Source organism: Odocoileus virginianus, chromosome 25 (genome assembly GCF_023699985.2).
Source record: "Odocoileus virginianus isolate 20LAN1187 ecotype Illinois chromosome 25, Ovbor_1.2, whole genome shotgun sequence".
In the NCBI taxonomy this organism is placed as follows: Eukaryota; Metazoa; Chordata; class Mammalia; order Artiodactyla; family Cervidae; genus Odocoileus; species Odocoileus virginianus.
This window is the reverse complement of record NC_069698.1, coordinates 22539498-22560926: the sequence shown is the minus strand read 5'-3', so window position 1 is coordinate 22560926 and position 21429 is coordinate 22539498.

Below are 21429 nucleotides of genomic sequence, written 5' to 3'. Positions count from 1 at the left end.
TCTCCCTTGGTAGTTGTAACAAGGGAATTATATACTTTTTTATTGGTTATTACAATAAATCAAAAGAATGTCTCAAGGTTGTAAAGATCTTACTAGACCCAGTCCCATAATATACATTTTAAGATAATAGGGTTAGTTAGAAGATTCTCAAGAAGGAGAAACATGTCCTCAAGCCAGTTACATTGTTGTTATATAATCCTTACTAAGACTAAGAAATGTAAGGGGGCGGGGGGGAATAGTCCTTTCCTCCTCCTTGAGAATTCCAGACCCTACCTCCCCCTTGGAGACCCTGGACTTCTTATCAACCTGCCTAGGAATTGACTGTTTCAACTTCATGGCAAATAGATGGGGAAACAATGGAAACAGTGAATGACTTTCTTTTCTTGGGTCACTGCAGATGGTGACTGCAGCCTTGAAATTAAAAGATGCTTGTTCCTTGGAAGAGAAGCTATGACCAACTTAGACAACATATTAAAAAGCAGAGACATTACTTTGCCAACAAGGTCTGTCTAATCAAAGCTATGGTTTTTCCAGTAGTCATGTATGGATGTGAGAGTTGGACCATAAAGAAGGTTGAGTGCAGAAGAATTGATGTTTTTGAACTGTGGTGTTGAGAAAACTCTTGAGAGTCCCTTGGACTGCAAGGAGATCAAGCCCATCAAACCTAAAGGAAATCAATTCTTAATATTCATTGGAACGACTGATGCTGAAGCTGAAACTCCAATACTTTGGCTACCTGATGAAATGTTCTGACTCATTGGAAACAACACTGATGCTGAGAAAGCCTGAGGGCAGGAGGAGAAGGGGACAACAGAGGATGAGATGGTTGAATAGCATACCTACACAGTGGACATGAGTTTGACGAGTTCCCGGAGTCAGTGATGGGCAAGGAAGCCTAGCATGCTGCAGTCCATGGATTTGCAAAGAATCACACACCACTGAGCGATTGAACTTAACTGATTCATATTTTAGATATACATCAAGTGATAGAGTTAATTCTAGTTGATGATGATGATAATAAAAGAAGAATTCATGGAAAGAAGATGTTAAGAAAAGTAGAAAAACATGCTTGAAGAAAACACTAGTTGGGTTACACCAAAATTGAGGTTTTTAAGGTGCTTATTAAGAATGTGCTGAGAAATGTCACTTTAGTAGGAGTCATGATTCAGTAGTCTAAGACTTTATGTGACTCACAGTAGCAATCTGAGGTGAAATCATTATTAGGATATTTGAAATGTATCACATGGTTTTGTTAAATGGTTTATGTTTTTGCATTTGTATTCAGTAGAAATTCTAGTTTCCTATTATAAAAGTTTGTATTTGCCTGTGAGTTGGCTAAAACTTATAAGCAAATCATCTGTTGAATGTGTTGTGAAATGAACTAGACTGCATATCATCACCAATAAAACTCTGAGCCAGAATTATGTGTTCATGATAACAGTCATTTTGATAACCACTTGAGCTCTAATTCACCTACTTTAGAGTATCACTGTGCATATAAATTATAATTAAATAATATTTTACTTTAGGAAAATTAAATATTAATTAGTGTAGTACAATTAAAATATTAAAATAAAATAGTTTTTAAAAATTAAATAAAGAGCAATTTCTCTATAAAGCATTTATGCTTCCTGAAAAAAAATATTATTAGTTTGCTACCTCAAGAGTATATGTTCCATCTACTAATAAGAGTATATCTTCAATTTCACACACTGCCTTGGGAATTTTTAATATATCCTCATATATTCAAACATAAACACATACACAATTGAAATAGAGCGTAAGAGTGTTCCTTGGAATTCCTTACTGTATTTTGTAAGACTAAGTACATAGTTATATGGTTAGATAAAGACTCATATAGTAACTGTTCCACCTCTATTGTTCTTAAGCAAACTAGCCATTAAATGAACTTTTTGAGTGAACTCTTGGGAAATGCTTACAAATTCTTTTGATTTTCTTTATATGATTTTACATATTTCATGAGCATGAATGAGAATTTCTGTTAAATTTTGTTACTAATGCTACTGGGAATATAATATGGTGTTGGAGGTGGTAAACAGGAGAATGTGAAAATCAGTTGACCCATGTGGGTGATCACAGTCTCCTCATTCCCTACCCTGTCCTTTGAAGTACACTGCCTACTGTTTCCACAGAGGACGTTGTTTCAAGGACATAACTTTGAGAAAGTAAGGTATTTTTGAGACCTCTTGGACTGTGCATGTGTCTGAACCCAGTTAAGGATTCTATATAAACTTCTAAGATGCCAGTGGGTGGGTGAGATTACTCTTCTTGTGGTAGCCCAAGGCAAGCATCATATGTAAATTCCCTTGCTTATTAAAGTTTCTGATTTAGAGTGATTTTCAAATGGTCTCCCTCTTTGTTTTGTCTCTTTTTGCCTTCTGTGGAAGGGATCCAATTTATAAACCAACATATGATAATTCGCTTTTTGTAAAGCATTACTAGAATTGATTCCACAATGTAAAATTATTATAAATTACTATAAAAACTAAAAACACATGTAAAAGTGAATAAATTGGCATTCTAAACAAAGAGGAAATTTGTAAAGGGCCTTTAAGAAGCAGTGATTCAAATTCTGGAATAGAGTTTTTTTTAAATTTTAAAAGGCAGGTAGACCCATACATGTAAATCCATGGCTGATTCATGTCAATGTATGACAAAACCCACTACAATATTGTAAAGTAATTAGCCTCCAACTAATAAAAATAAATGAGAAAAGAAAAAGGCAGGTAGACATATACTAATATACCTATAATATCCTTTGTGAAAAATCAGCTAAAATTTATTTTGAATTTCTATCATAACCATTCAGCAGTACATTTTAGACACAGAAACAGGCTTTAGTTAAAATGGTATATTGTATGAAAGCTGTTACAAATAAAAATTTAAATGCAAAATTAAGCTTTCTCTAAATCATTTATTCGAGGTATGACCTCATACTTTAAAAAATCTTGAAAAGTATAACCTTTAAAAATATCTATGTCTGGCATGCAGATTTTATGTGCCCTCATTTTTTCACTCTACTGCTGACTTCATATTCACACACAAAAAATGTTCTCTCATGTAAGCTACAATAAGTTTTAGTTTTGAAACAGATCATAAATAGGTACTATATTTTATTTTTCAAGTTGACCGTTTATCAAGAGATCTGGTCACAAGCTTCAATACCTAAATAGGTTTTTTGAATATAATTGGATAAAATAACATGATAGTGGCATAAAAATATGGTTTATATTGTTAGAAACCAATTGGGATGATTTGTATGTCAAAACAGCTGTGTAAAGCAGTCCAATGTTAAAAGTAGAAAGAGGGCAGGAAGCAGAGCAATCATGTCCTGTGTTCCTTCATGGAATGAATCATTCTTCCACATTGAATCTTTGCAATGCAGTGTAAAGGATGCTGACAAATCAATAATTCCCTCTTTAAAACAAGAAAAAAAAGTTCAAAGATCCAGTGTGAATAACATTATCCTGTTTTTTCAAAAGCCCTTTCCCGCATCAAGTAATATGGCTTCAGACAAGGATTCCAACTGAGCTGTGGCATAAAAAAAGATTACAAAATTCAGTAGATCAGCAGGAAGCACAAAAATAAAGCATTCTTTCTTGAAACTAGATTGATTAAACCTAAAGATCTAAGATAAAATTAAGATAATTAATTTATTATCAATATCTCTACTAAGACTTTGTTTTCCTATTTGCTCAAATTTAACAAGTATCTGTCACATTTTCTGAAAAGGTTCTGTTCTCAATCATTTTTAGACTTAAGGATCTTTATTCTTGATTGATCCCTAAAACATCAATCATGTAAACAGGAATGATTCCCTCCTATGCTTTTGATGGAAAGCTTCTGTAACTATGTTCCCAATCCCCCCATGCTTGAGAAAACCCAAGGAAGCTAAACTTTTTCTATTTTCTTTAAAATGGCTAACAAAGAAAAGAATCTGTAACTCTGGGGTTTATTCAATAAGAAAATATTTCTTTCTGATTAACACAATAAAATCAAGTTCAGTTCAGTTCAGTCCCTCAGTTGTGTCCGACTCTTTGTGACCCCATGAACTGTAGCACGCCAGGCCTCCCTTGTCCATCACCAACTCCTGGAGTCCACCCAAACCCATGACCATTGAGTTGATGATGCCATCCATCCATCTCATCCTCCGTTGTTGACTTCTCCTCCTGCTCTCAATCTTTCCCAGCATCAGGGTATTTTCAAATGAGTCAACTCTTCACATCAGGTGGCCAAAGTATTGGAGTTTCAGCTCCAGCATCAGTCCTTCCAATGAACACCCAGGACTGATCTCCTTTAGGATGGACTGGTTGGATCTCTTTGCAGTCCAAGGGACTCTCAAGAGTCTTCTCCAACACCACAGTTCAAAAGCATCAATTCTTCAGTGTTCAGCTTTCTTTGTAGTCCAACTCAGCTATAAAATCAAGTACAGTTTATTTTATATGATATTTTCAAAATCAAGTATCCCTATATTATTTGATTCTTGATTGAAAAGTGGCTACTTGTAAATAGTAATATATATATGTGTATATATATATATATATATATATATATATATATATATATATCTTAGGCAACAACTGCACATTAAACTTTTTTGTGTATAATCAGATTACATACTCCCTGCAATTCTAGCTCTTAATGGCATTGCTATTCTTCCTTTATATGTTAAGACATATATAAAAAAATTTGAATACAGTTATAGCAGTTTTGAGCTAAAAGATTTTAGCAGCATCTACAATCATACTGATAACCGCATTAAGTAAGCCATTGTTTTTGATAATTATAAAGATATTACCATTATAATCTAGCCAACACTTGAAATAGGAGATGAGCCATAATCTCCAAGATAATAGGATTCTAAATTCTCATCATTAGAAGTGAGTCCAATTATAAATCACTATAAATAATATCTTTTAGAGCAACACCTGTTAGAAGTACTAATATTAAAGAGCACTTTTTTTCAAGATAGTCTTCTTCATTATTTCAAAAGGATTGAATTGTTGCAACTTGGTCAAACACCAAATGGTGCTTAGTTGGTATCTAGTATAATTTGGAAATAAATTATTTTTGTAAGACTAGACTCTAGAATGCTAAAATGAGTTAATCCCATCTTAGCTTAATGCACATGGATTAGTAAACATTAAAGTTTATTTTAGGCTGTTCCATCATCAGACATATATCTGCATCTCCCTCTTATAAAAACATCCATATCTCATTTTGGAATTAAAACACAGGCTCTATAGCATGTACAGACTGTCAAAGTTCTCAATTTCTATTTGAGCATAGTTGACTTCCCTTAGAACTACAGATTAATTTATTGAATTAAGCAAAAAATCCAATAGACAATGCTTCAAAGAGTTTCTGAAAGAGTTAAAACTTCAGGTAATTTTAGCAATGATCAATGGTCTTTATGTTAACTGACTGGGATCTAGAGAGTTTAACATAGTACATTTTTAGGAGAAAAGACTGACATATGTTTATGTCCCTTCCAATACTGTTAAGCAAATAATGAACACTTAAACAACTAACAGTGTTTACATATTCAAAATGATCACATAATATTTGGAAATAGAATTTAAATTTCAAATGTTAGTGCATATAATTATGGAATAAGTATGTGTTTGTGCAGCTATTAAAAAGGACAATTTAATTGGAGGTAAGAGTTACTATGAAGTACATATACTTTTATTTTTGATTTTCGCTATCATCAAATGCTATCTTTTGTGCTACATTTAAAAAAAAAAAACAAAAACAAAAAAAACTGTCCTTTCCCTTTGCTTCTTTCTTCTTCTTCTTTTTTTTTTTTTTTACAAATTGTCCCTAAGGCTGATTTTCAACAGATTGCAGCAAGTGAGCAGCTCTACAAGGCATGAAACCCTGATCCTCTTTTCTTTCTAGATCTCCATTTCTATGGTGCTTAATGTAAATATGCCTAGTAAAGAATCCAGCTGCAATGCAGGAAACCTGAGTTCAATGCTGGGGTTGGGAAGATACGCTGGAGAAGAGAATGGATGCCCACTCCAGTATTCTTGTCTGGAGAATTCCATGGACAGAGGAGACTGGCAGGCTACAGTTCATAGCATAATGGTCAGACACGACTGAGACTAACACTATCACCAACGTGATGGACATGAATTTGATTAAGCTCTGGGAGCTGGTGATGGACAGGGAAGCGTGGCGGGCCACAGTCCAAGGGGTTGCAAAGGGTCGGACACAGCTAAACCACTGAACTGAACTGAATAGTCAAATTTGCATTTTGAGTTTTATCTGCAATTGTAGATAAAATGATGAGGCCCTTATGAATGAGATTTGTGTCCTTATACAAGAAACTCCAGACAGCTTTTTAGCTCTTTCTGACTCACCCCAGAAAACTATAATAAATCCTGATTTGAACCCTACAATTTAAAACTAAAAAATAATTTTGCAGTTCTGAGAAAGTTCACAGAAGTGGCTGGATTCAAGCAATGTCAAGAAAAGTTAAGAACAGCAAATATAATGTTTTCATGAGATACCTAACAAGACGAACCAAGAAACAGTTCTTCAAATTTTGACATATTTTATGACAGTAATAATAACAGCTTCATGAGCAAAATAAATGCAGTTTGGTGTTTCCTTTAGGTCTAGGAAGAGCAAATACATAAATAGAAGCTATGAAAGCTTTGGTTAATCTTCAAAATTTTAAATGGAAATGTTTTTAATTCTAGTAGGTGTGATTAAAAAATATATAGTCTTTAAAATTGCTCCTGTAAATATTTTGCTCATCACTTTTCCTAAATTTAGTATGACTTATTTTATTTAAATAATACATCTAATAACAGAAGATATTTAATAAATAATGGTATGCAAAGGGAAAAAACTATCATATATACAATGGAATAGTATACTTTGGATAACCAGAAAATATGAGATTTTGAAATATTTCAAAATTTTGAAAATATTGACATTTACTTATTGAGAATGACAAAAAGAGATCTCCAAAAATTAAAAAAAAAAAAAATCAGGTTTAGTAAGTAATGTTAGAGTAGTTCTAAATACGAAATTGAAATAACAGAATTTTGTATGATTCTATTATAGGAAGAAACAAATATGTATGCAAAAGAATCTGTCTAGTTCAATTGATAATTTGAAAAATAAGAAACCTTAAAAATCTATGTATTCCTAAAATGAAAATAGAAAGACATTAGGGAAACTATGAGAGTAATCAGTGATCTGCAGAGTAGCTTAGGTTTTTCATGATCCAGCTCTTGCAGACACTATTAGTTTTCTATTGCTATTGTAATAAATTACCACCAACTTAGTGGTTTAAAACAGACAACTTATATTACAATTCTCCAGGTCACAATTCTAGTACCCAAGGTTTAGTGACCTAGATGGGTGTAATGGGGCATGGGGTGGGAGGGAGGTCCAAGAAGGAGAGCATATATGTACGTATACATATAATGGATTCACTTGCTTATACAGCAGAGACCAATGCAACATTGTAAAGCAGCTAAACCTCAATTTAAGAAAAAATTATACACACACACACACACACACACACACACATATCTGTTGGAGAAGGGCGTGGCAATCCACGCTAGTATCCTTGCCTGGAGAATTCCATTAACAGAGGAGTCCATGGTGTCACAAGGAGTTGGACATGACTGAAGCAACTTAGCACGCACGCACGCACACATACATATCCATATCAAGCCCCTCACCTCAGAAAATTTAGTCACAGCGAAATATTCTTCTCAAAGATAAGCAACAGTTGCAAGGCATTAATTTGTAATGATTATACTCATGTAACCAATACAAGGGCTTCCTTGGTGACTCAGTGGTAAAGAATCTGCCTGCCAATGCAGGAGATGCAAGTTCAATCCTGGGTCAAGAAGACCCCCTGGAGAAGAAAACGGCAACCCACTCCCACATTCTTGCCTGGGAACTCCTATGAACAGAGGAGCCTGGCAGGCCACAAGCTGTGGGATCACAAAAATGTCAGACACAACTGACAGACTAAACAACAACTAGTATAATTACATGAGATTAATGATATATGTTATGTTTCAAGAGTAGAGCTATAGTGATTAAGAGATATAATATAGTTTAGAATAGATTTGTTAATATAGAATGCTAGGAATGATGGAAAAGAATGAGTCTAGGGAAAATTTCATTTTGTAGGTATCGATTTTTTCTCTTTAAATTTGGGGAAAATATATTTTCCTAAAGTTTTATCTTTTACTTCAATATATTATCTTTAAAGTGACATTTTTGGAGTCTAGAAATTGTAAATTTAAAAAAATTTCCTCCATTTATCTCTCATATGTCAGTGCTACAATTTGAATTTGGCTTAGTAGAAATCAAGATGCCTAAGAACAGAGAAATAATTTAAGTCAGTTTTTACTCAATCTGTTATTTTAAATATCCTAATGTTCTATATAACTATCACTTCATTTTAATTTATTTAAGAATGAACATTTTCACTTTATATGTAAGAATGACATTTTCATGGGCTTGTTAAATATAGGGTAAACAAATATAAAACTAATCAAGAAACATTTTGAAATTTATAACTACAATAATTTATAATATTATGATATACTGTGCAGTGCCTTCAGATTGAAAGAATAATAGTTTTGGGGAGGAGAAATTATTTTTATACTATAATCATAGTACTGATAAAATTTTAGACCATTTGGAAGCAGCTAAAACAAATCACCATAGACTGAGTGGCTTGAAAACAACAGAAAATTATTTCTCACCATTCTGGAGGCCAGGAAGTCCAAAATCTAGGAGTCAGCAAATTTGATGCTTGGTGGGGATATGATTCCCTGTTCATCCAACACTGCCATGTTCTGGATGCATCCTTATAAGTCAGAAAGGGCTAAGAAGCTGTCTGGGATTTCTTTTATAAGGACACAAATTCCAATCATAAGGGCCTCAACCACATGACCTAATAACCGCCAAAGGCCTCAGCATTTTTTTTTCCAATTATAGTTGACTTTATTGCATTAGTTCCAGATGTATAATATAGTGAATCAATGTTTATAGGTTACACACTTTATAAAATTATCATAAAATATTGGCTCTATTTCCTGTGCTACATATTACATAATTTTATATTATTTATCTTATACCAAGTAGTTTGTACCTCTTATACCCCTTCTCCTATCCTGACCCTCACCCACTCTTATCCCAATTGGTAAACAACAGTTTGTTCTCTTTATATGTGAGTCTGCTTTTGTTTTGTCCTATTCATTCACTTAATTTTCTAGATTCCACACATAGAAACATATAATATTTGTCTTTCTCTGCCTGACTTGTTTCATAATAATATCCTCTAGAACCATCCCTCTTGTTGCAAATGGCAAAATTTAATTCCTTTTCACAGCTGAGTAGTATTCCACTGTACATACACACCAGTTCTTCATACATTCATCTGTTGATGAACATCTAGGTTGCTTCCGTACCTCGGTTATTGCAAATAATACTACTATAAACATTGGGTTGAATATATTTTCTTAATTACTATTTTCATTTTCTTTGGATATATACCCATAAATGGAATTGCAGGAGCATGCCCTAGCTCTAGTTTTTATTTTCTGAGGATTCTCCATACTCTGTGCACCAATTTATATTCCCATCAACAGTGTACAAGCATTCCCTTTTCTTTATATCCCTATGAACACTAGTTATTTATTCTTCTTCCATTCTGACATATGCAAAGTGTTATCTTATGTTCTTTTAATTTTTCTTTTTTATTGAAGCAGAGTTGATTTGATCTTGATTTGTGTTTTCCTAATAATTAGTGATATACAGTATCTTTTCAGTTTCTACTGTCATCTGTGTGTCTCCTTTGGGAAAATGTCTTTTCAGGTCCTCTAACCATTTTTAATTGGATTTTCTTTTTCTTTTTTTTAATATTGAGTTACATGATTTTTTTGCTTATTTTAGATATTAACCCATTATTGGTCATATCATTTGTAAATATATTCTCCATTTAATATGTTGCCTTTTTATTTCCTTGATGGTTTTCTTCACTGTACAAATGCTTCTCTTAATTTTGTCATAAGTTTTAATGCAGTATATGTAAATATAAAGTTTTTTAATTTTGACTAGATCTTATTTACTTTTCCTTTTGTTTTCTGTGCCTGTGGAGACAGATAAAAATATACATAAAAGATGCATCAAAGGGGTCACTGCTTCTTCTGCCCCCCAGGATTTTCATGGTTTCTATCTTACAATTATATCTTTAATCCATCTGGAGTTCATCTTTGTATACTGTGAGAACAATGTTTTCATTTTATTCTTCTACATACACTTACCTAGTCTCCTGAAAACCACTTATTGAAGAGACCACTTTTTCCCCACTATATATTCTTACCTCCTTTGTCATAGATTAATTAACCATATGTGCATGGGTTTATTTCTGGACTTTCTATTATTTCCCATTGATCTCTTTGTATATTTTTGTGCCAGGACCATCCTATTTTAATTATTTTCTAGTAGTCTGAAGTCAAGAAATGTGATACCACAAGCTTTTCTTCTCAATATTGCTTTGCCTCTTTGGCCTCCTGGGATTTCATACACATTTTAGAATTATTTGTTTTAGTTCTTTGAAAAATGCCATGGGTATTTTGATAGGGATTGGATTTATTCAGGAGATAGCTTTGTCAGTATAGACATTTTAGCAATAATAATTCTTCCCATCTATGCACATGAGCTATTTTCCCATTTATCTCTATTGTCTTCATTTTCCTCTGCCAATGTCTCTTTGATTAAACTTATTCCTAGATATTTTGGGGTGCAATTATAAATTCAATTATTTTCTTACTTTTTCTTTTTGATAGATTATTAGTATACAAAAAGCAACAGTTTTCTGTATATTCATCTTATATTCTATAACTTTATTGAATTCATTTATTAGTTCTATTAGATTACAGGGTTTTAATGATATATACATGGTATCAAGTTATCTGCAAGTGATGACATTTTTATTTCTTCCTTTTCAATTTGAAAAATTTTATTTATTTTCCTTGTCTGATTGTTGTGTCTAGAATTCCAAATACTATGTTAAAGACATAGTAAGAATGGACATCCTTTTCTTCTTCCAAATTTTAAAAGAAAAAGATTTAATCTTCCCATAATTGAGTATGCTGTTAGTTGTGGGTTTGTTATAATTGGCCTTTATTATGTTGAGATACTGTCCCTTCATATCAACTATGGTATTTTTTTATCATGAATATTGACTTTGGTCAAATGTTTTTTCTGGATCTGCTTAGATGATTGTGGGATTTTTATTGTTAATTTTGCTTATATGGTTAATCATATTGATAGATTTATAGATATTACACCATGCTTGGATCATTGGCATAAATTCAACATGGTCATGGTGTATTTGGCCTGTTAATAGTATGTTGAGGATTTTTTTTATTTATGAAATATATATGCCTATATATTGGGCTTCCCTGGTGGCTCAGAGGTTAAAGCATCTGCCTGCAATGCAGGAGACCTGGGTTCGATCCCTGAGTCGGGACGATCCCCTGGAGAAGGAAATGGCAACCCACTCCAGTATTCTTGCCTGGAGAATCCCATGGCTGGAGGAGGCTGGTGAGCTACAGTCCACGGGGTCACAAAGAGCTGGACATGACTGAGCAACTTAACTTTCACTTTTCATAGAGATATAGACCTATAATTTGTCTTTCTTGTAGTATATTTGTCTGGTTTTGGTATCTTTGTCATGTGAATTCTGGACAGTGAGTTTGGAAGTGTTCCTCCTCTTCAAATTTTGAAATCATTCAGAATGATAACTATTAACTCTTCTTTATGTGTTTGGTAGAATTTCTCAGTGAAGATGTCTGGTCCTTATTTTTGGTTTGTTAGGAGTTTTATTAACTAATTCAATTTCAGTATTAGTAATGAGTCTATTCAAGTTATCTATTTATCTATCTAATCAAGAGACTTGATTCAGTCACAGAAGATTGTTTGCATCTAGGAATTAATCAAATTCTTCTAGGTTGTCCAATCTGTTGGCTTATAACTGTTCATAGTATTCCCTTATGATTGCATCACTGTGATATCAGTTGCAAATTTTCCTCTTTCATTTCTATTTTCAAAAAAAAGCAAACAACTCAGTTTCACTAACAGTTTCTATTGTTTTGGGGTCTCCAAATTATTTCCATTCTGATCTTTATTGTTTTCTTCCTTCTCCTGACTTTGGGCTTTGTTTGCTGTTCTTTTTCTAATTTTTTTAGGATGGTAAGTTAGTTTGCTTCTTTGAGATTTTTCTTGTTTCTCGAGGTCCACAATATCACTTTAAACTCTCCTCTGCTATTGCTACATCAATAGATTTTAGAAAGATGTGATTTATTTTCATTTGTATCAAGGTATTTTATGATTTCATTTTTTATTTCTTCATTGACTTACTAGTTTTTCAGTAGCACATAGTTCACTCTTCACATGTTAGTGATCTTCTCCAGTTTTCTTCCTGTAATTGATTTTTAGTTTCATACTATTGTGGTCAGAAAGTTGCTTAGCATAGTTTCTATCTTCTTCAATTTGTTGAGACCTGTTTTGTGGCCTAGCATGTGATCTAAACCTAGAGAAAGTTCCAAAGGCACATAAAAGGAATGTGTATTCTGTTGGTTTCAGATGAAATGTCCTAAAAATATGCAATATTTATAGATTGGTCTAATCTATCATTGAGGAACACTGTATCTTCATCAATTTTCTATTCAAATATTTTTCCATTGCAGTCAGAGGAGTGTGAAAGTCACCATATATTCTTGTGCATCTGTCAGTATTTTGCTTTATGTCTGTTAATGTTTGCTTTATATATTAGGTTAAGTGCACATATGTCCATGAATTGTATATCATCTTCTTGTATTGATTCCTTTATCATTATACAATACTCTTCTATTTCCTTCATCATGAAACTTCATTTTAAAATCTATTTTGAATATTACTACTCAAACTTTCCTTTCATTTCCATTTGCTTGGAATATTTTTCCATCCTCTTACTTCCAGTCTCTGTGAGCCTTTAGCTCTGAGAGTAAGTCTCTTGTGGATAGCATACAGATGGGCCTTGTTTCTTAATCAAATTTGCTACTCTGTCTTTTTATTGGAGTATTTAGTCCATTGGCATTTCAAGTGATTATTGATAGTTTTATCCGTTTTTGCTTTTCTGCTTGCTTTTTCTTATGTCTAATTTTCTTCTTCTCATTGTCTGTGACCTTTTATTTGATGATCTTTTTAATATTGTTTGTGTTCTTTTCCTTCTGTTTTCAGATATCTATAATAGGTTTTTGATCTGTGATTATCATGGACTTCATATACACTGACTATAACTAGACCTACTTATTTTAAAATGATGGTCTTATAAGTTCAGACACACTCTGGAGAAGGAAATGGCAACCCACTCCAGAACTCTTGCCTGAAGAATCCCATGGATGGAGGGGCATGATAGTCTATAGTCTATGGGGTCACAAAGAGTCAGACACGACTGAGTGACTTACTTTCTTTTCTTTCTGTCACAGTCTAAAAGATCTATGTTTTTTACTTCTCACTCCATTTCTGCTTGCTTTAGATGTTAAATTGGACATTTTTAAGTCTACTGCTTAACTGTTTTAGTTATAGTTGATTTTACAATTTTTGTCTTTTAATCTTTGTAATAGTTTAAATAGTTGATCCACTGCTTTTATTACACATTAGAATTTACCAGTGAGAATTTTCCCTTCATAGAGTTTTTTATTTCTCATCTCTGCCTTCCTTTTTCACTTAAAGAAGACCCTTTCAACATTTCCTGTTTTGTCAGTTTAGTAGTGATGAATTCTTTCAGTTTTCACTTGTCTGGGAAACTTTATTTCCCCCTCAATTCTAAATATTAACCTTGTTGGGTAGAGTAACCTATGTTGTAGATCTTTTTTTTTTTCCTTTCCAGCCCTTGAAATATATCGCACTACCCACTTCTGTAAAATTTTTGCTGAAAAACTAGCTCATAGCTTTATGGGTGTTATTGTTTATGGGACTCTGCTTTTCTCTTGCCTTTAAACTCTCTTTAAATTTTGATATTTTAATAATAGTATTGTCTGATGACATAAATTATGTCTTTGGTTTCATCTTTTAGAGAATAGTCTATGCTTCTTGGTTCTGTATATACATTTCCTTCTTCAGATCAGGGAAGTTTCCAGCCACAGTTTCATCAAGCACATTTTCTACCTCTTTGTTTCTCTTTCTTCTCTTTCTAATACCCTAATAATGCAAATATTAGTATACTTGATGTTGTCCCAGAAATCCCTTAAAATGTCCTCATTTTTCTAAAATTGGTTTTTCTTTTTGCTCTTCTCATTGGGTGATTTCAAACTATTCTATCTTCCAGATCACTTATGGGTTCTCATTTATCAACTAATTTGCTGTTAATTCCTTCTATTATTGTATTCATTTCAGTTACTGTGTTCTTCAATTAGTTTTTTTTTCTTTTATATTTTCTAGTTCATAGTAATTCTTACTGTTTTCATTTATTCTTTTCAATTTTATTAACATTTGCTACTATGTTGATCTCTTAGACAAATTACTTATCTATTTATTATTAGTTTTTTTTTTTGTTTTTTCTTTTTTTTTTCTACAGGCTTTATATTGTTCTTTCACCTGAAACATATTCCTCTGTCTTCTCATTTTAATTTTCCTTTTTGCCATGCCATGCTAAGTCAATTCAGTTATGTCTGACTCCTTGGGACCCTAGAGACTATAGCCTACCAGGCACCTCTTTCTGTGGGGTTCTCTAGGCAAGAATACTGAAGCAGATTTCCATGGCCTCTTCTAGGGGATCTTCCTGACCCAAGAACTAAACATGAATCTCTTACATCCCCTGCCTTGGCAGGCAGGTTCTTTACCACTAGCAGCACCTTGGTCGCTATGAAATTAAGTGTAATAGTTACTTATTCCTATCATGAAGGTTTGGCCTCGTGTGGGAGTATCCTTATGTAGTCTCTGTATGCCTAGTGGCTTTGGTGGGAGAGCTGAATCTGAACTGAAACTGTCTGCCTTTCCCCCTGAAGTACACTGACAGCTACTGCCTTTGTGGGCGGTAGGGCTAAAATTGGAGGGACTACAGCCAGACCTTGATGTGAGTTGGGGCTTCTCGTAGGATCAATGGTAGTTACCACCCTATTGGGGATGGGTTGGTGCCAAAGGTGCTAAGTAGGAAACTTGAGATAGTTGAGCTTCTACCCTGCGCAGTGGCCATCTCCAATTTGATTAGGGGTATGTCAGTAGTCAGAGAAGACTTCAGATGCACTTCTGAGTTAGTTACAATTTTTCCTCAGTCCTATTCCCTCCCAACAGTGTGCACATATGCACAAACCGTGAATGGCAATCTATGGACTGGCTTGATGCAGGGCTGAGGCTCTAAACGGCTCCATTCCTCCTGGTACATTCACACTTGTTGGCAATTCTGGCCTTTATCTTAGTGGTGAGCAGTGAAAGAGCAGACGGGTTGGACAAGAAGCCTTGTGTGAGTGGGGGATGAGGGGTGGGTGCACCAGGGTATAGGTTGGCCCAAGCAGCCAGCAATTTTCAGTCCAACACCTTCATGGTGGGTCTGGGAGCAAGCAAGTCTATATGTGTGCTCTTTGGCTTCTAAAAGCCATGTTATAAGCCCCATGAATTTTCAAACCAGCTATGTGACTTCATCATCAAGGGTTGGGGTGCCTAAAATGTGGGTCAAATTCCTCATCCCCAAATAGGATCCCCAGGTTGATGATAAGTAACGCTCTGAGGATACAGGTCTCAACTAGATCCCTTCTCCTCCCCTCCTAGTTCTGCATAGTTTTGCATATTCTGCATAGTTCGTTGTTTGTAGGCTTGGCTGTAGAAGAGCCATTATGCTAGTCTTCTGGTGATTCTTAGCAAGAATTACTCTATATGAAGTTATAGTTTAGATATGTTTACAAGTGGAGGTGAGCTCAGGGTCCTCCTACTCTGCCATCTTGATAATGGTCCAACCTCATCCCTTATGCCATCATATTGGGGATTAGGATTTCAAATATGAATTATTTTGAGGACACAGATATTCAGTATCTGATCATTAGTATATATAAGAAAGCAAATACATTAAAATATCTTACATGTATATGACAAATCAATTTAAATATTTAATATTATATTTCACAATCAATCAAAATGTCCACATTTTAATCAAGTATTTATTTTTTAGTTTCAAGGATTATTGTATGTATAAATTCACAATCAAAATAATAAAAACATCTTTTCTTATATCCACACTGAGGAAAGTAAACAAACAAACAAAATACTGAAAAACCAAACAAGCAAAAAATTACATTTTCATACACTTTGTCTGAAAATCAAAGGGTAGCACCTGGCAAAGAGCCAAGAAGAGCACAGAATATATATACATTACTTTCTTCATTCAGCATCTACTATCTGACATGTATCTGTGGGTTCTAAATAAATAATTTTGACAAAGATAATGATGACTGCATAGTGACACTGATAAGAAAGTTATAAAATTTGAATCGTGTTTTGTAGTAAAAAAAAAAAAAATGCAACCCACTATTCTCTAATGATTCAACTACCAGTATTTCTCTCTAATCCTGTTACTTCCTGCATTGACTTATGCCCCTTTTCTGTCCTTGATTTTCTGTCCTATTAAGGTGATTCCATAAGCAAGAGAAATTAGAGTAGGTTTATTTAATTGCCTCATTGCTCTTCAGCATAAAGCCATAATTAAGTAACTTTTACTGAATCCACTCTAAACTGTATTGTAGTAGGATGACAATGCACACAACAGTTCATTGTGGGTAATAAAGCTCCATAGGTTGCACAGAGGGCATTATTTTCAAGCTCTTACCCAAATTAAGGATCTCCTCCATAATACTGATGATAGATGTTCAACTACCCCTCTCCTGAATATATGCACTGATATATAAAATACTGACTTTCAACATATTACATTTTATGTTTGGATAGCTCCAACCATTAGAAAATATTCCATTTCTTTAACCAAATTCTAAATTCCACCTAGTTCCTAGCCCTTCCCCTTTGCTCAATTTCTGAGAACATATGTAGACTAAATCTCATGACTCATATATTACAGCTTTACAAATAGTTAAAGAGACTCTTTGGGTTTCTCATAAATAGTGTGAACAGATTTTCTGTTTGTTTTGGAAAGTCCTAGTTTATTTCTGTTTTCATTGAAAAGCCTTCTGTCCACCATAGGAATTGTCCCAAATTTTTCACCTAAAAAAATAAAGTAGTAGTATGAAGAATTATATAAAATGAGACAGAACTAGTTCAGCAAACCTTTAACTACTCATTGTCTGGCAAAACATCATCTAGTAGTATATGTAATATGTTGTATGTGCAGTAATTGAGTTATCAATTCAACATGTGATTAAATTAAAAATGATCAAAGATAAGACATCACTTTTTTCCTGAGGACATTTGCTGACAAAAATAATGCAAATGGATAGGATAAGCCATGAGCAACAAATTCATTCCAGTCTTGTGTACTAGTAGGAAATTCAACCAGAATGTCTCTTTAAACCAACCTTGACAACCAAATCTGCCATGGCTTAGGCCATAGTTTGTGAGATGCAGGAGTCGGTCACGTTGCCAGTTAGTGTGGTCAGTAGGAAATGTGAGAGATCATACATCAGCAATATGGGAAGTACAGTGAGTAGTACCACGATAGAGTAAATAGAGGAAAATTTGTATGTTCTTCTACTAGTAGTTTATTTAATTCCATGCATGATACAAATCTACAACTACTTATTTTACTGCTTGATGACATTTTTTAAAATCTGCTTTCCAGTGTAGGTAATTCAAAGAACTTAAGATGACTTTCTAACAAAAATTGAGAACTGAATTTCTATTTCTAAACAAAGTTAACGATAAACATGAGTGTGGCAAAGAACTTGAAAACATAAAAATGGTAATTTAACATACGAAGTCAAGAATATGCATTTCTATATCACTAAATTATGAATTATTTCTTAGATAAAATAGTTATTTCTTCTGTACTAGTTTTCTTCATTTTCAACTCTTGAGTATTAAAAATCTTAAATCATTATAGTATCACTTCCATTAGCTATAGCACCTGCATGCTAATTTGCTTCAGTCATGTCCAACCTTTTGCGATCCCATGGACTGTAGCCCACCAGCTCCTCTATCCAAGGGATTCTTCAGGCAAGGATAGTGGAGTGGGTTGCCATTTCCTCCTCCAAGGGATCTTCCTGACCCAGTGATTGAACCTGTATCTTCTATAGCCCCTGCATGGCAGGCAGCTTCTTAATTACTTGAGTCACCAGGGAATTTTTCACCAGGGAAGTTTATGGATTGCTTCTATTAGTAATAGGAGCCATTCAAAAACATTTAAGAGATGCCAGATTTATACAGATAGATATTTCAAGGAAAAAACAGGTAGAAATTCCTCATAATAATGTGATACCTAATTAACTGGATAAAAGCAAAGTTTTTGGAAGGTCACTAGAAATGAACTTTCAAACAGTTTCGTAAATTCACTTAAAAAGTTGTACCTTGAGTTAAAATTCACCATATATATAGTAATGAAATTAGAAAAATATTGACATTAACAAAACACATTTTTGAGACTCAGAATTATGGTTAAGAACATTTTTTTTTTCTAAATTACAAATTTTATGCAGCCAATGTTGAAATTGGTAATATGAATGAATAATTCATAACTGAATCCAAATGAACAGTGATATTTTAGCAATTGAAATAAAATTATGATTGCTAAAATTTACATACACAAGAATCACTGAATTACATAAGTTTTTGTGATGAAGCTGATGTTTAATCATCATCATTTCTTTAGCAGGGCAAGTCACATTTGCACTCTTTGCCGCCTGGCATCAGTTGAATTTTAGAAAAGTTTGAAATTTCAAAAAAGTATTTTGTAAATCAACTTAATTAGGCTATAATTCTATCAAACCTTTTATAAATGAGTCATTGACATTTGATCAAATTTGTTTCAAAATCAGTTTTAATCTTCAAAGAATTTGATGAAAAATCAATCTAGAAAAGTCATCTTTGTAGCTTTTAGAGAATTTTAATTATTAAAAACAAAGCTTGCAAAAAATAATATGTTACAGAAGTACATTTAAATTTATTACTATGAAAATTTATTTCTAAGAGAAGAAACAAATTGAATGGTTAATGAATGTTAAATAAGGTGCAAGGTTTAATTCTGAAATTCTATCATTACTCCTTATTATACATTTTGAAAAAAAATACTTTGATAAGATCTTATATTTAATGGATAAACATATTCTGTAGTGGAATAGGATTATAGTGAGAGTCCTAAAATTTGCTACATCTAAATTCAGCAAAATGTCGAAAATAAATATAAAAAAAAATAGCTTATTCATTAAGTTTTAGGTTGAAAACATATATATTTTTTTAAGTTCTCTGAATAGATGTAAAAAACCTAAAATATTTTGGCTGAATTTTTGTGTATTTAAATATGGATAAAATTAGAATACAGAATATATTCCACTTAGCACAGTACTATGCTATTTCTGTTAACTCAGAATTATAGACTATTTCCTCAATTAAAAAACATGTAGAAAGAATGAGTGGATAAAGAAGTTGTAGTACATATACACAATGTAATATTACTCAGCCACAAAAAAAGGAATGTATCTGAGTCAGTTCTGATGAGGTAGATGAACCTAGAACCTACTATACAGAGTGAAGTGAGTCAGAAAGAGAATGATAATATCATATTCTAATGCACATATATGGAATCTAGAAAAATGGTACTGAATAATTTATTTACAGGGCAGCAAGGGAGAAACAGATATAGAGAATAATCTTATGGACATGGGGAGAGGGGAGGAGAGGGTGAGATGCATTTAAAGAGTAACATAGAAACTTACTTCAGCATATGCAAAATAGGTAACCAATAAGAATTTGCTGTGTGGCTCAGGAAATTCAAACAGGGCCTCTGTATCAACCTAGAGGGGTGGGATGGAGAGGGAGATGGGAGAGAGGTTCAAAAGGGAAGGGGATGTATGTATACCAATGGCTGATTCATGCTGAGGTTTGACAGAAAACAACAAAATTCTATAAAGCAATTATCCTTCAATAAAAATAAACAAATTAAAAATAAAAAAATGTAGAAAGAAAAAATTGAAAGTAATAATAAGATTGCTTTGGGTCTTGCCAATAGAGTAAAAAGACTCTGAGCTCATCTCAATCTATGGGCACATCAAACTTACAACTATTTAGAGACCAACTATTGGTGAGAAAGTCTGGAAGGTTAGAAGAAAAGATCTCCTACAACTAAAGATATAAAGAAGGAATCAGAACAAGACGATAGAATGGACAGAAATGTGGTATAGTCATAACTCTGAGTGGGCAACCCACAAATGGGAGAATAATTGCAACTCTAGAGTTTCACCCCAAGCAGCAATGGGTTCAATCCCCCATCAGGCTCCTGAGTCCCTGGTTCCTGCACCAAGACAACAAGGCCCTAGAGTGTTTTGCTTTGAGGCCACTTGGGTTTGCTTCTGGGAGAGCCAGAGGATTGTGGGAAATAGATTGCACTTTCAAAAGGTGTTCACAGAATCTCACATACCTCAGGACCCAGGGAAGAGGCAGTAATTTGAAAAGGAGCCAGGGTCAGACCTACCAGCTGATATTAGAGAGTCTCCCAGGGAAGCAGGAGGCAGCAGCTGGAGTTTACCCTGGAAACAGGGTGCTGGAAGCAGCCATTTTCGGAGGTTCATTCTACCATATGGACACTGGGGTTGGCAAGAACCATTTTGGAACCCTCCGTCTAGCCAGCTTTCACTGGGACCTAGCCATATCAATTAGCATGACTGCACTAATAATGAGACACCTCAATCAACCAACTAGATTGGTGGAGATACAGGCTTACTCACCAGCAAGCTGGCTGCTTTAAGACCACTGAGCCCACAGCTACCCCAAGACCAGGCTCTGAGCACCAGAAGGCCCAGGTCCAGGCCCTACATATTAGTGTACTGGCACTAACTCTACAAAAGGCAGGGCCCTAAAATCAGAGACCCTGGAATCCAGTCCTGCCCACTAGTGGACTACTGCTAACCCTAGGACCTAACTCACCTAACAGTGGGTAGGCACCAACCTCAGGAACCTCTGAGCCCTGGGAGCACCCATCAATGGGCTAACATATCAATTCTGGGACCTCCAAGACCCTGCAGGTAGAAATCCTGGAAACCAGATCTCCCTGCCAATGAGCCAGAATTGGCCAATTGGCCTGCCAATTGGCCCTGGTATCTTTTGAGTCTCCACTCTATCCAGTGCGCTTACACAAGCTTTAAGGATGGCCATTCTAATGAATTTTATTTGACATAGAATTGGACATTCTAGACACAGTAGAACAAAATAAAATTAATCCAGATC